This window comes from Cherax quadricarinatus, chromosome 44, assembly GCF_038502225.1.
Source record: "Cherax quadricarinatus isolate ZL_2023a chromosome 44, ASM3850222v1, whole genome shotgun sequence".
NCBI classification, from domain to species: domain Eukaryota; kingdom Metazoa; phylum Arthropoda; class Malacostraca; order Decapoda; family Parastacidae; genus Cherax; species Cherax quadricarinatus.
This window is the reverse complement of record NC_091335.1, coordinates 32,738,801-32,751,494: the sequence shown is the minus strand read 5'-3', so window position 1 is coordinate 32,751,494 and position 12,694 is coordinate 32,738,801.

The window sequence follows — 12,694 nt, the reverse complement described above, 5'->3', positions numbered from 1 at the left end:
TGAATCAGTCCACAGTACCAACATTTCCTTACTGACTGAAAGACAATATCTAGCCCTTGAGCAATGTGTTTGTTCTCATAGCTTGTATCTGAGATTTGTTAAAGTGCTGCGAAATGTGAAGTTCAGATTAAGTTCCTATAGATTCGTTCATTACTTATTAATGTAGCCGAGCGGTCAGGCACTAGTAATTCTGTCATTCCCATCTGTGTTCCACCTACACCTTCAGACTTGCAGGATAGTGTTCCGTTGCCTCAAGTGTCCGAGGACACTCAGACTGCCTTGAGTGCACAACCTATCCCTGCAATGACTGCTAGTTCGAGTAGTAGTTTCTCCACAGGGGTTGCCTTGTCAGAAAACAATTACTTGAAACTAGTAATGCCATCTCTTGTTGATGTGACATGCTGTCTGCAGAAAGACGTCTCTGTTACAGCTAGTGTTCTCACTAGAGTGTCTGTTGTTGTTCCTAATGTTCCAGATGGTGATCCCATCCTAGTTGACAGTAATCAGTGCATTGTAAGAAGTTATTTCTCGAGTAACTTTCACGTGTTGCTAACGTTTGTAAGTGTAGTTTCTTTATAGCTGATACCTCGTGTCACTGTGTGCGACTCAGATTGAATATCAGCATTGTTGACCGTGTTCATTTATTTTCTCCTGTGCTTGCAGTTTGAGATAGTAGATTCGTTCTCCCTTGCTTATATTGCGTGTTATAGCATTAATTTTTCAACCGGGGGGAGTCATCCACTCCACCGAGTTTGTTCATTCCTCCAGTAAGAAAGAACTGATCCCATATGGTCTGGTGTGATTCGATTCCTGCTCCAGGAAGATCTTATTCTTACTGTGAAGCCACCAGCACCCATTAGTGACTTTGTAATGAGCCAAGAATTACTGTATCGAACAGCCGAGTTGGGTACTCCAAGCAGAAGAGTTTACCAGTTAGTAATTCCACAGTCACTAGTGAACGTAGCTCTACAGCTAGTTCATGATGCACCAGGTGTTGCACACCCTGGTATGGATCGTTCTGTGAAACAAGCCAGAATAAAATACTTTTGGCCACATATGGCAACTGACATTTCCGAGTATGTTAAGAAATGTAGTGTCTGTATGCAACATAAAGGAAATGTCAATGGTCCTAATCCAATCCAAGTGTACCCAACCACTAGCGAACCGTGGGAAAGAGTTGCCCTTGATTTGTTAACTAATTTTAAATGTTCCCTCCAAGGCAACAAACATCTGTGTGTTATGGTAGACCATTTCACCAGATATTATGAGTTAGTTCCTATTGCAGATAAGACTGCAGAGACGGTAGCTAAAGCGTTTAAAGAACGCATTATCTGCAGGCATACCACCCCAAAGTCCTTAGTAACAGATAATGGAGGTGAATTCTGTAATGAGATTCTTGAAAATTTGTGTACTTTATACAAGATCTCTAAATCCACCATTGTTCCTCATCATCCTGCCAGCAATGGGTTAGCCGAAAGAACAAATAAGAAAGTACTTGATGTCCTGCGAGCCACTATCAACCCCAATAGTGAAACTTGGGATGAAGTCATACCAGATGTTCAATGTGCCATAAATTCTGCTTACAATGCTTCCATAGGTGATACTCCACATTATGCATTGTATGGTGTAGACAAGCGTTTACCCTGTGAGTTGTTATATTCCACTCCGAAACCTAATTACAACCCTGATGATTTCGTAGCAACTCGTACCAGCATGGCTCAGAGTGTTTTTAGAAGAATCCGTGAAACACTTCATAAATCAACAGCAGAATTTACTAGAGTAACTAATAGCCGTGCTAAGCCGTCAAAAGTCAAAGTAGGTTCAAGAGTAATGCTGACAAATTTCAACAAAACATCTGAAATGCCTAAGCTCGATCAAAAGTTTGTCGGACCTTATCGAGTTGTAGAACATATCTCTGGTAATAAGTATAAGGTTAGAGAAATTAGTACTGGCAAATACAAAGAATCGCATTTAGATCATATGAAATTAGTATGCGATGTTGACGATATTGCTACCCAGACTAAAATGATAGATGCTGAAAATCCTCTTGACTCTGTACCCTCTACCTCAGATACTCAGTCAGATAACCAACCTGAATGTCGTTACTCCTTGCGTACTCGACAAGTAATGAGAAACCCACAAGTATCTTTTGTAGATACTCCTTCAGATCTCCCTCAGTCAAGGCATGTGTTAGCCATTGCAGAGGAATTCGATCCTCCCAGAGATGATAACCATTCTGCATATGTAAACCTTACCCTCGCAGAATTGGGTTTAAATGTACATAGTCTGTATAACTAGATGTCCGAGATGAAGTAAATTGTCAACTGTTTGTTATTTACTGATTAGTTTTTCAGAAATATTTTTTTTTTCTCGTGTTCACGTTCCCTCCGTATTCTGAGAATTTGACAGTAATGATCTGACTGCGCAACAGATGCCTTTGCTGTTAATTTAACCTTGTATATATATATATATATATATATATATATATATAGATATATATATATATATATATATATATATATATATATATATATATAATATATACAGAGGACCCCCAGTTAACGATATTTTTTCACTCCAGAAGTATGTTCAGGTGCCAGTACTGACCGAATTTGTTCCCATAAGAAATATTGCGAAGTAGATTAGTCCATTTCAGACCCCCAAACATACACATACAAACGCACTTACATAAATACACTTACATAATTGGTCACATTCGGAGGTAATCGTTATGTGGGGGTCCACTGTATATATATACATATATATATATATATATATATATATATATATATATATATATATATATATATATATATATATATATATATATATATATATATATATATATTTATTTCCTCAGAATCCATAGAGTGCATGAATACAGATCGATCGATCAATTCCATCCATATTGTACAATAATTTGTTCTTATAGTTTGTAATGCATTACGTTAAAACTCATTACGTTAACACCCATTACGTCAAAATCATGTTGTACCATCATATTGCGAAGTAGATTAGTCCATTTCAGACCCCCAAACATACACATACAAACGCACTTACATAAATACACTTACATAATTGGTCACATTCGGAGGTAATCGTTATGTGGGGGTCCACTGTATATATATATATATATATATATATATATATATATATATATATATATATATATATATATATATATATATATATATATATATATATATATATATATTTATTTCCTCAGAATCCATAGAGTGCATGAATACAGATCGATCGATCAATTCCATCCATATTGTACAATAATTTGTTCTTATAGTTTGTAATGCATTACGTTAAAACTCATTACGTTAACACCCATTACGTCAAAATCATGTTGTACCATCCATTAGTTCTAAGTTATATATGAATTTGTTATTGTATAGAATCAGCTCAGATCCGCCTGCCTGTTCAGCCTATAGTATAGTAGTGTATGTCGGGACGACATACGTAACATGACCGAGCTGTCAGCATAGTTGCTGATCCCTGTATTCCCTGTATTATATAGCATAGCATATTAGTATCATCCATGTGCTTTAGATACGAGATCCCTTGTAGGCCTGTGGCTTTGTGTGACGTCACTGGATGCACATGTGTAGGCTCATACCTCTGCCACGGCCTCACTCGGCGGCAGACCATTCAGCAGACAGGCAAGACAGCGGGCTCCATCCCTCATCTCAGTCTGACAATATAGTTACCATCCAACAAGTGTGTCTACCTTCAACCTACGATATCTCCATTTAAGAACCCTTACGATACCTACCCATCATGCCAGTAAACCGGCAATCCGGGATAGCAACCTCACATCTGCCGAGCTACCTCGGTGGACAAAAGAGAGGGCGGCTGGAAATCTGCCACAAAGCATACCTCCTCCGGCCACCACCCCCGGAATCCGAAAGTTGGCTTCCAGAGATACACCCGTCGCCCGAGAGACACCCAAAGCCACCCTCCGGGATACCGGAGAGGGATCGGGACATCCCCAGGCAATCCAGATTCCATGGCAAACTACGCCACCACCAAGAACCTCAACAGAATGGGATGGACCCCGGTACCCTTTCCCCTACCTAGGAACTAGCGTGCCTGTGAAAAAAAAAAAAAAAAAAAAAACCAAAGTCCAAAAAGGAAGGGCAAAAGGGAGGGGTGGGGAGGAGGAGGAGGAAAGGAAAAAGGGGAGGATGGGGAGGATGGGATAGGGGAGGGGAGATTGGGGGGTAATTAGGTTCGGACTGAGGAAGAAGACCGACAGGTCTAATTCCTCAGACCAAGAGCCTCTTCACCACGCCAAGGAGCCCCCCTTGAAGAGGATCTACTCTCTGAGCCCGGCCATGGACCAGGCTCATCTGGTGCTTGCCTGGTCAACCAGACTGTTGCTGCTGGAGGCCCATTGCTCCACATATCCATCAGAGCCTGGTTGATCTGGCACCTGGTGAAGATACTTGTCCAGTTTCCTCTTGAAGGATTCTACACTGGTACCAGCCGTGTTTCTGATATCTTTTTTTTTTTTTTTTTTACACAGGGTTTGACAAGGTTAAGGATCCCTAGCTTAATTGACAAGCTATTTACAGGTTAAGGATTCCTAACTTTATTGGCAATCTAAGAGCTGTTACCTACATCAGCTCATTTGAAAGCATTTTTATTGTTATGAGACATACAAGTAGGGAACAGGATAAAGTTGGAGCCATTCTGTTAAGATGTTGAATAGTCTGGAACACAGGATGTTGATACAGTGTTTCCTTATTGTCCCCACCTTACCCATGCTCCTCACTGGGTTTATTTTATACTTCCTCCCATATCTCTCACTCCAGCATGTTGTTATGGCAGTGTGCAGATTTGGGACCAGGCCCTCGAGTACCTTCCCGGTATATATTATCATGTACCTCTCCTCCACTCCAATGAATACATGTTCAAGACTTGCAGGCATTCCCGGTAGTTTAGGTGCTTTACAGGCTCAATGTGAGCCATAAACGATCTCTATTTGTTCCAGCTCAGATATTTCTTCTGCTTTGAATGGGGCCGTCAGCAATGAGCAATATTCTAAGTGAGGGAGCACTAGCAATTTGAAGAGTGTCACCATCAGCATTATTTCCCTAGTTTTCTGGCTGTCATGATCTTTGTCTTGTTGTGGTCTTTAAAAGAAAGGTTTGCTGACATAATTATTCCTAGGTCTTTTACATGTTCCTTACGTTCTATTTGATGACCCTCTTGAATTTTGTATACAGTGCTCCTTTTGAGCTCTTCATTCTTTCCATATCTAAGCAGCTGGAACTTAACACCATTGAATGCCATGATGTTCTTCACTGCCCACTGGAAAAGCCTGTTTATGTCTTCCTGTACACATTTATACAGTAGGGCCCCGCTTTACAGCATTTTGCTTTATGGCATTCCGCTAATACAGTCATTTCAAATTTTGACCAAAACTCGCTATACGGCTCTCCCCATCTGACTTTCTAATATGGTCACCACACCCCACCCAGTTTGTTTACATTCTCTGTGAGATCTGTAAGCACTAAGTCTCTCCATTATGTCTGGAAACTCCAAAATTTCAAGTGTTTTTAAAAGTTATTTTATATGTACTCTGATAATTATACTTATGTATACCTGTACCTAAATAAACTTGCATACTGTGCTGGCATGCAGGTACACATTAAAATAAGTAAGTGTCTCTTATGTCTCGAGATGTCATATTAATGATAATAATAATCACCGAGTCTCATTTGAATGTTGTATATTATGATAATTGTGGAAATTTATTTGGTCACTAAAGTTCCACAGGACAGATACGGTGTACAAAGGGGGTCCCAGCCTAGCCGTAATGGAATGGCTGAGCTGGGTGGCCCTTAAACTCACCCAAACAAAAAGCGTTCTCCCCGAGTTGGCGTGGTTGGTAAGCTTATTTAATTTATAGATTTACCCTTCAGGGAAGGAGTAGGTAGTTTTACTGTCAGTATATTAATATTAGGTTTACTAAGGCAACTGTAGATAATAATAATGTAGACCTAAGACCTTAACATAGGTAGTAATAGGCCGATAATGTAGGCAAACACTAGGTTAAGTTAGCTAGGGAGAACTGGCAGCCCTAGTTTGAACTACGAGGCACGGGTCTCAAAGACACAATAGCGTTCTTCTTAAGACAGACACCAACTGGACAAGACATGCCGTGATCAGCAGACGGTGCCCCCCACGTGTCTTCACATTCGAGACCTGGGGAAATCTGGTAGATGCACCTCGATGTACCGTAGATGACCTCCGTCAGGCCCATACAGTAAGACAAGACCTCCACTTTATCTCGTAGATTTCTGGCCAGTGTCTGGGGAGAATTGTGAGTGAGTTGATCTGTAGGCCCTTTGCACAGCAGGCAGTGGATGCCCAGTAAGTACCAGCATCTCTCGTCAGTCTGGAAGCTAGTGTCTGTGTCTGCATAGTTATACTAGGGGATACACACCCTCTTGGATATAGGAATTTCTGAGGTGTAGGCCGGTCACTAATAATGATTGAATATTGCAGGAATTAAGGCTCCCGGTTGCACGTGGTTTCTGAGGGGAAGTCCAAAGGGGCTAAGGCTAAGCTTAGGGAAGTTGAAGATCAGGATATATGCTGCAACACCAAGTAAGTTAGTCCTTTAAACGTGCATGCAGGTGAGTTTCTTGCAACATCAATCATTTGTGAAAATCTTTCCTATAAGCCACTTGTGAGGCTGAGGTACCGACCTCAGAGCTCGGTGTCAACAGAGTTTGCCAGGGTAGGTGACTCACTTGGAGGCAGTCCACACAAATTTTCATAATAATATACACATTTTCATTAATCCATCTATGATATTTTTTTCAAAATTATATAATAAACACGATGCATAACACATAAAGATGATAAATACACCCCACAGTAGAACAAATAAACATAAATATGAGATGTGGTAGCCAGACGACTTGCACAAGTGATGCCATATTAGAAATGATTATAATAATAATCACCGAGTCTCATTAAATGTCGTACATTACATTAATGTACACATTTTCATTAATCCATCCATGATATTGTTTTCAAAATTATATAATAAACATGATACATAGCATAAAAGGATGATAATTACACCCTACAATAGAATAAATAAATATAAATATGAGATGTGGTAGCCAGATAACTTGTACAAGTGACAGCAAGAATAACATTTTCTCTAGTCTAATATAAGAGAAAATGTGTTACTGGGGGTAACTGTAGAAAATTATTCCTTCTGTATGTAAGTTTATTCAGGTATACACAAATACAGTTACATAGATTACCATACATAACAGCATATGTGTAGAGAACCTAGGATAACACAAAAAATTCAGAGTGACTTATTTCCACTGCCTTCACTCAGAGTGTCATTTCTTCTAAAAATGGTGTTACATGAGAATGGGAGTGTTCTTCTTTATTTATTCTACCATATCAATGTAGAGACAACTTGTACACAATGTAACTTGTACACAAACCAGATGTGAACACTTTGCTTGTTTACAAAACTTACGTTCACCTGGTTTGTTTACGTAACTCTGCGCCTGTCCTCTCTCATGCACTCATTCTCTCTCTCTCTCTCTCTCATTTGTTCGTTTTATCTCATTTACTCACCCCTGACCCTACATTAAGACTACAAATATTTTAAGGTAAGTAATGAGTGAACTGTATATGCATTTTATCGCTCTGGGATGCTTAAATGTAATAGAATATTATGTGTAGGTGGGGTGGCCTGGTAGGGTAGCCCGGCTGTCTACCATACATACCACACTTGATTTCTTACAATAAATAGTACTTGTCTCACCCTAGATTAAGACCATAAATATTTTAGGGTAAGTAATGAGTGCACTATGTGTGTGTTGTACATTTTTATTGTTTTTTTGATGCCAAGTTCTATTACTAACTTAATATATGTTAGTGTAAACTTGTTGTTTAGTATTTGTATGCATTTATAAGGGGAAAAAAAGGTGTTCCACTTTACGGCAATTTCCACTTTATGGCAGTAGCCTGGAACCTAACCTGCCATATAAATGGGGCCCTACTGTATATATATATGCTTTTATTTTGTGTTCTGTGCCCTTGTTGAGAAATGGTTTACCAGCTGAAGTTAAAGATTAAATATAAGGGGTACTTAGCTGATAAGACAGCTCATTGCCTGCACAGCCGCCACTGCAGGCAAGGTTTTGAGAAGCTATCTTATCCACTTCACAACGAGCTGTAATAGAGTATATTATGTTAATAATAACTTACCCCTAGGGGGTGTTATGTCAGCATATTTCATTCACTGATGGCTGACAACACATAACTTGTGTAGACTCAAAGGTCCACTTATCACCAGGGTTTATGATAAGTGACTAACTCGTAACTTATACTCAACTGCGCAGTCAATAGTAGTACATTACGAGTTAGAACACTTACCTGGGTATATGTATCTGACCCATAGTTATGCCCGGATATCCGATGAGTTGATTGAAGAATAGTGTTCTTTGAAGAATGTCGCACTACACTCTGTTGGATCGCAACACTTGTTGTTACACTGTTCATCAATAATTGTTCACACCATATCACTAAAGAAGCTGATCACACTTCTCTGTAAGTCTTTATCGTGTTTTGTGAGACACTTTGTTCACACTAATGCATGGATCAGTGTTCTTTGCTGGTTATCCTGGCGTCATTGTGACTCCCAGTAGGGTCAAAAGTAATCTGACGTCACAGCGTCCTATGCCACTCCAATGCCCCTCAAACATAAAAGAAAAGCTGACCTAGTTAACCTTTGCTTCCTTGCCACTTCCTCCATGAAGCAAAGCAGAATGCTTGATTCTTGCTGTCTTAAGCAGAGACAACAATGTACACTATCTTTACCATGGTAATAAAGTGGGAGCAGGATTTTCCTTAATTGTCCTGCTAAGGTAAGAGCTGGACTGTCTTTTATTAAACTACACTTTGCAACACTGGATTCTTGTAAGGAGTGGCAGTTGCTTGACCTCGTCACATACTCATACTGCATCTGGGATCAATTACTTGCTGTAGCAGTAAACAAGATGTTTGCCCCTTCTGAGAGGGCTGGGCCCCTCAGGGCTGAAAGGGGCTGAAAGAGGCTGAATGGGCTGATACCCCCTCCTGGAGAAAATTTCTCCACAGCCCTGTTCCTATGAGAGGAAAAACCAAGCTTTCTCAGTAAATCAATGGTCGAGGATGACCATGAGTAGGTGAGCAAGCAAAATATGTCAGGTTGAGGTTTACATTTTGCATTATCACTCTATATTTTGTGGCATGATGGTGCTCACACCTAGTGTCATAGGCCTACCAAGTTCAGCCTACACCACGCTTACTCTGCCTCACACATGCACCTGGCAGCCTAGAGACAATGAGCTTCCTCTCTTGCTGACATGGCCCTCTGGGTCTGGGGTGCCATAACACACTGCCTATGTACAAGAATCCAATAAAGTAACAAGCCTCCAAAGCCTTATCATTCACTACTACAAGAGATGTAATAACTGTGAGTATTATATACAGCAATACTCAAAACTAGAGAGAACAAATGATTTGAAGAGAATCATCATTGGCTTGGCATCCCTTGTTTTGAAGGTTCTCATTATCCATCCTATCATTTTCCTATATTGGTAGAGACATTGTTGTGATCTTTGGAAGTGAGATCCTGTAATATTATCATTCCTGGGTCCTTCAAACTAGTTTTTTGCTCTATTGTGTATTATTATTATTATAATCAAAAAGAAGCGCTAAGCCACAAGGGCTATACAGCGCTGCAGGGTAGGGAAGGAAGCAAGGGAATTGGATGGCAGAAGGGAGGGGGGATGATCAGCAGGTTACAGAAAACAGCGGGGCAGGGGATAGTATGGGGGTAGAGGGTAGCAAGAGATTGAAGTAGAAAGGGCTGAAGGTATCAGAATTTGTGAAGTAAGTCAGTCGTTGTCAAAAAGTCAATGAGAGAGTCCGGATGAAAGGTGAGTCCATCAGCGAGAAGGGAAGGTAAAGAGAGAGCAGCGGAGCGAAGACGACGACAGAGGTAAATTCTGCGTGCTCGTTGATAAAGTGGGCAGTCCAACAGAATGTGGCTGACTGATAATGGAGCTTGGCAATTCTCACAGAGAGGAGCAAGACGCCTCTCCATGAGATATCCATGAGTAAGACGAGTATGGCCAATGCGAAGACGGGAGAGAGTAGTCTCCCAACCTCGACACTGGTGATAAGAAGACGGCCAGTAACCTATACTCGGTTTAATAGACTGAAGTTTGTTGCCGAGCATAGTAGACCAACGTTGTTGCCAACGGGTGTGAAGGAGGGAAGATATTGCAGCAAAATAGTCCATAAATGGAATACCTCTATAAGAAACTGGTAGGTCATGTACTGCTGACCGTGCAGCAGTGTCTGCCTGTTCATTGCCCTGTACGTCAACATGACCAGGGACCCAACAAAAAACAATATCTTTATGCTTGGTAAAGATGCGGCGTAGCCAAAGTTGGATACGGAGGACTAAGGGGTGAGGTGTATCAAATTTTTGTATAGCCTGTAAAGCACTAAGGGAGTCTGAGACAACCACAAATGATGACACAGGCATAGATGCAATACGGATAAGTGCTGTAAGGATGGCATATAATTCAGCAGTAAAAATACTAGCCGAAGATAGTAAATGCCCTTGTACGACGCTGTCCGGAAACACTGCTGCGAATCCTACACCGTCAGAAGACTTAGAGCCATCTGTGTACACAGCAATGGCATGAGAATGAGAGTGAAAGTGGTCAAGAAAAAGAGAGCGGGAAGTGACCGTAGACAGTTGGGCTTTCGAGCAAGGGAGGGAGAAAGAACAGACTCGAACAGCTGGAACTTCCAAGGGGGGTAGGGAAAAGTGAGATGCTACATGTACATAGAAAGGTGGTAGTTGAAGAGAAGACAAGAGCGAATGAAGGCGAAGAGAGAAGGGACGGAGTAAACAGGGGTGGTGAACAAATAAAGAATGTCTACTAATATCAGTGACCATTCTATAAATGGAAGGATTGCGGAGATCATGAGAGCGTACATAGTAGCGCAGGCAATGGGCATCACGGCGATCGGATAAGGATGGAACGTTCGCTTCTGCATAGAGGCTCTCGACAGGGGAAGAGCGGAAAGCACCAAGGCATAAACGTAATCCTTGGTGATGAATGGGGTTAAGGCTAGAGAGAGTAGCAGGAGATGCCGCTGAATAGATCTGGTCACCATAATCAAGTTTTGATAAAATAAGGGTGGAATGTAGGCGAAGGAGGGTTCGACGATCAGCCCCCCACGAAAGATGAGCAAGGGTTTTAAGAAGGTTCAGCCAGCTGTGACAAGTTGCCTTCAGAGAGGTAATGTGAGGTTTCCAGGATAACCTACGATCAAAGAGGAGGCCCAGAAACTTGACTGTATCACGTTCAGGGATACGGGAGCCATAGAGGTACAAAGGATGATCGGAGATGACAAGAGCGTCTAGTGAAAGTGATTTGGTGGGTTTTAGTGCTGGAAAATTTAAACCCACGTGTGGTGGCCCAATTGGAAACACGGTCGACTGCATGTTGGAGAGAAACTGTAAGGAGGTGACAGTCAGCGCCTGCACAAGCAATAGCGAAGTCATCAACATAGAGTGATGACCAAATATTTGATGGAAGACTAGAGGCCAAATCATTAATAGCAAGGAGAAAAAGTGTTGTGCTCAGAACACATCCCTGGGGGACACCTTCAGCTTGGATAAAGTCCGGGGAGAGCACATTATTAACCCGAACACGGAAATGCCTGTCAGTTAAAAAGTTCTTAAGGAAGGATGGTAGATTGCCTCGAAGGCCTAAGGAGTGGGCTTGGGCTAAAATATTATACCTCCAAGTTGTGTCATATGCCTTCTCAAGGTCAAAAAATATGGCAATAACTGAGTGGTTATTCGCAAAGGCATTACGAACATACGTATCCAAGCGTAGTAAGGGGTCTATGGTAGAACGTCCCTTACGAAAGCCATATTGACGAGTGGAGAGACTGTTGTGTGTCTCTAAATACCACACTAAATGTCTATTTACTAGGCGTTCCATTACTTTGCAACCTGCACTGGTAAGAGCAATGGGACGACAGTGGGAGGTTTCATGTCCCGTAGTGCCTGGTTTGCGGAAAGGGAGAACAATGGCGGATTTCCACAGCTGTGGAAGAACTCCTTGTGACCAAATAAGATTGTAAAGGCGTAATAGGACTGCAAGGGCTGACTGATGTAAATGTTGTAGCATACGAATATGAATGTCGTCGGGCCCAGCTGCCGATGATCGACAAGCTGAGAGTGTTGCCTCCAGTTCTTGAAGTGTAAAAGGCATATTATACTGTTCTTCTCTGAGAGAAGAAAAGTCCAAGGGTGCTAACTCTCTGGCAGACTTTGAGGAAAGAAATGAGGGGCATAGATGGAGTCCCTGAGAAATACGGACCAGATGATTGCCAATTTCATTGGCAACATCTAGTGGGTTTGCTATATCAACACCGGCAACCCGCAGAACAGGAGCCGGGTCAGGAGAATATTTACCACTCAGTTATTGTACTTTTTTCCAGACAGCACTCATAGAGGAAGCAGAGGTGATGGTGGAGACATAATCTCGCCAGCAAGTGCGTTTAGCGTCACGGATGACACGGCGAGCGATCGCACGCTTCTGTTTAAAATCAAGGAGTCGCTCTGTGG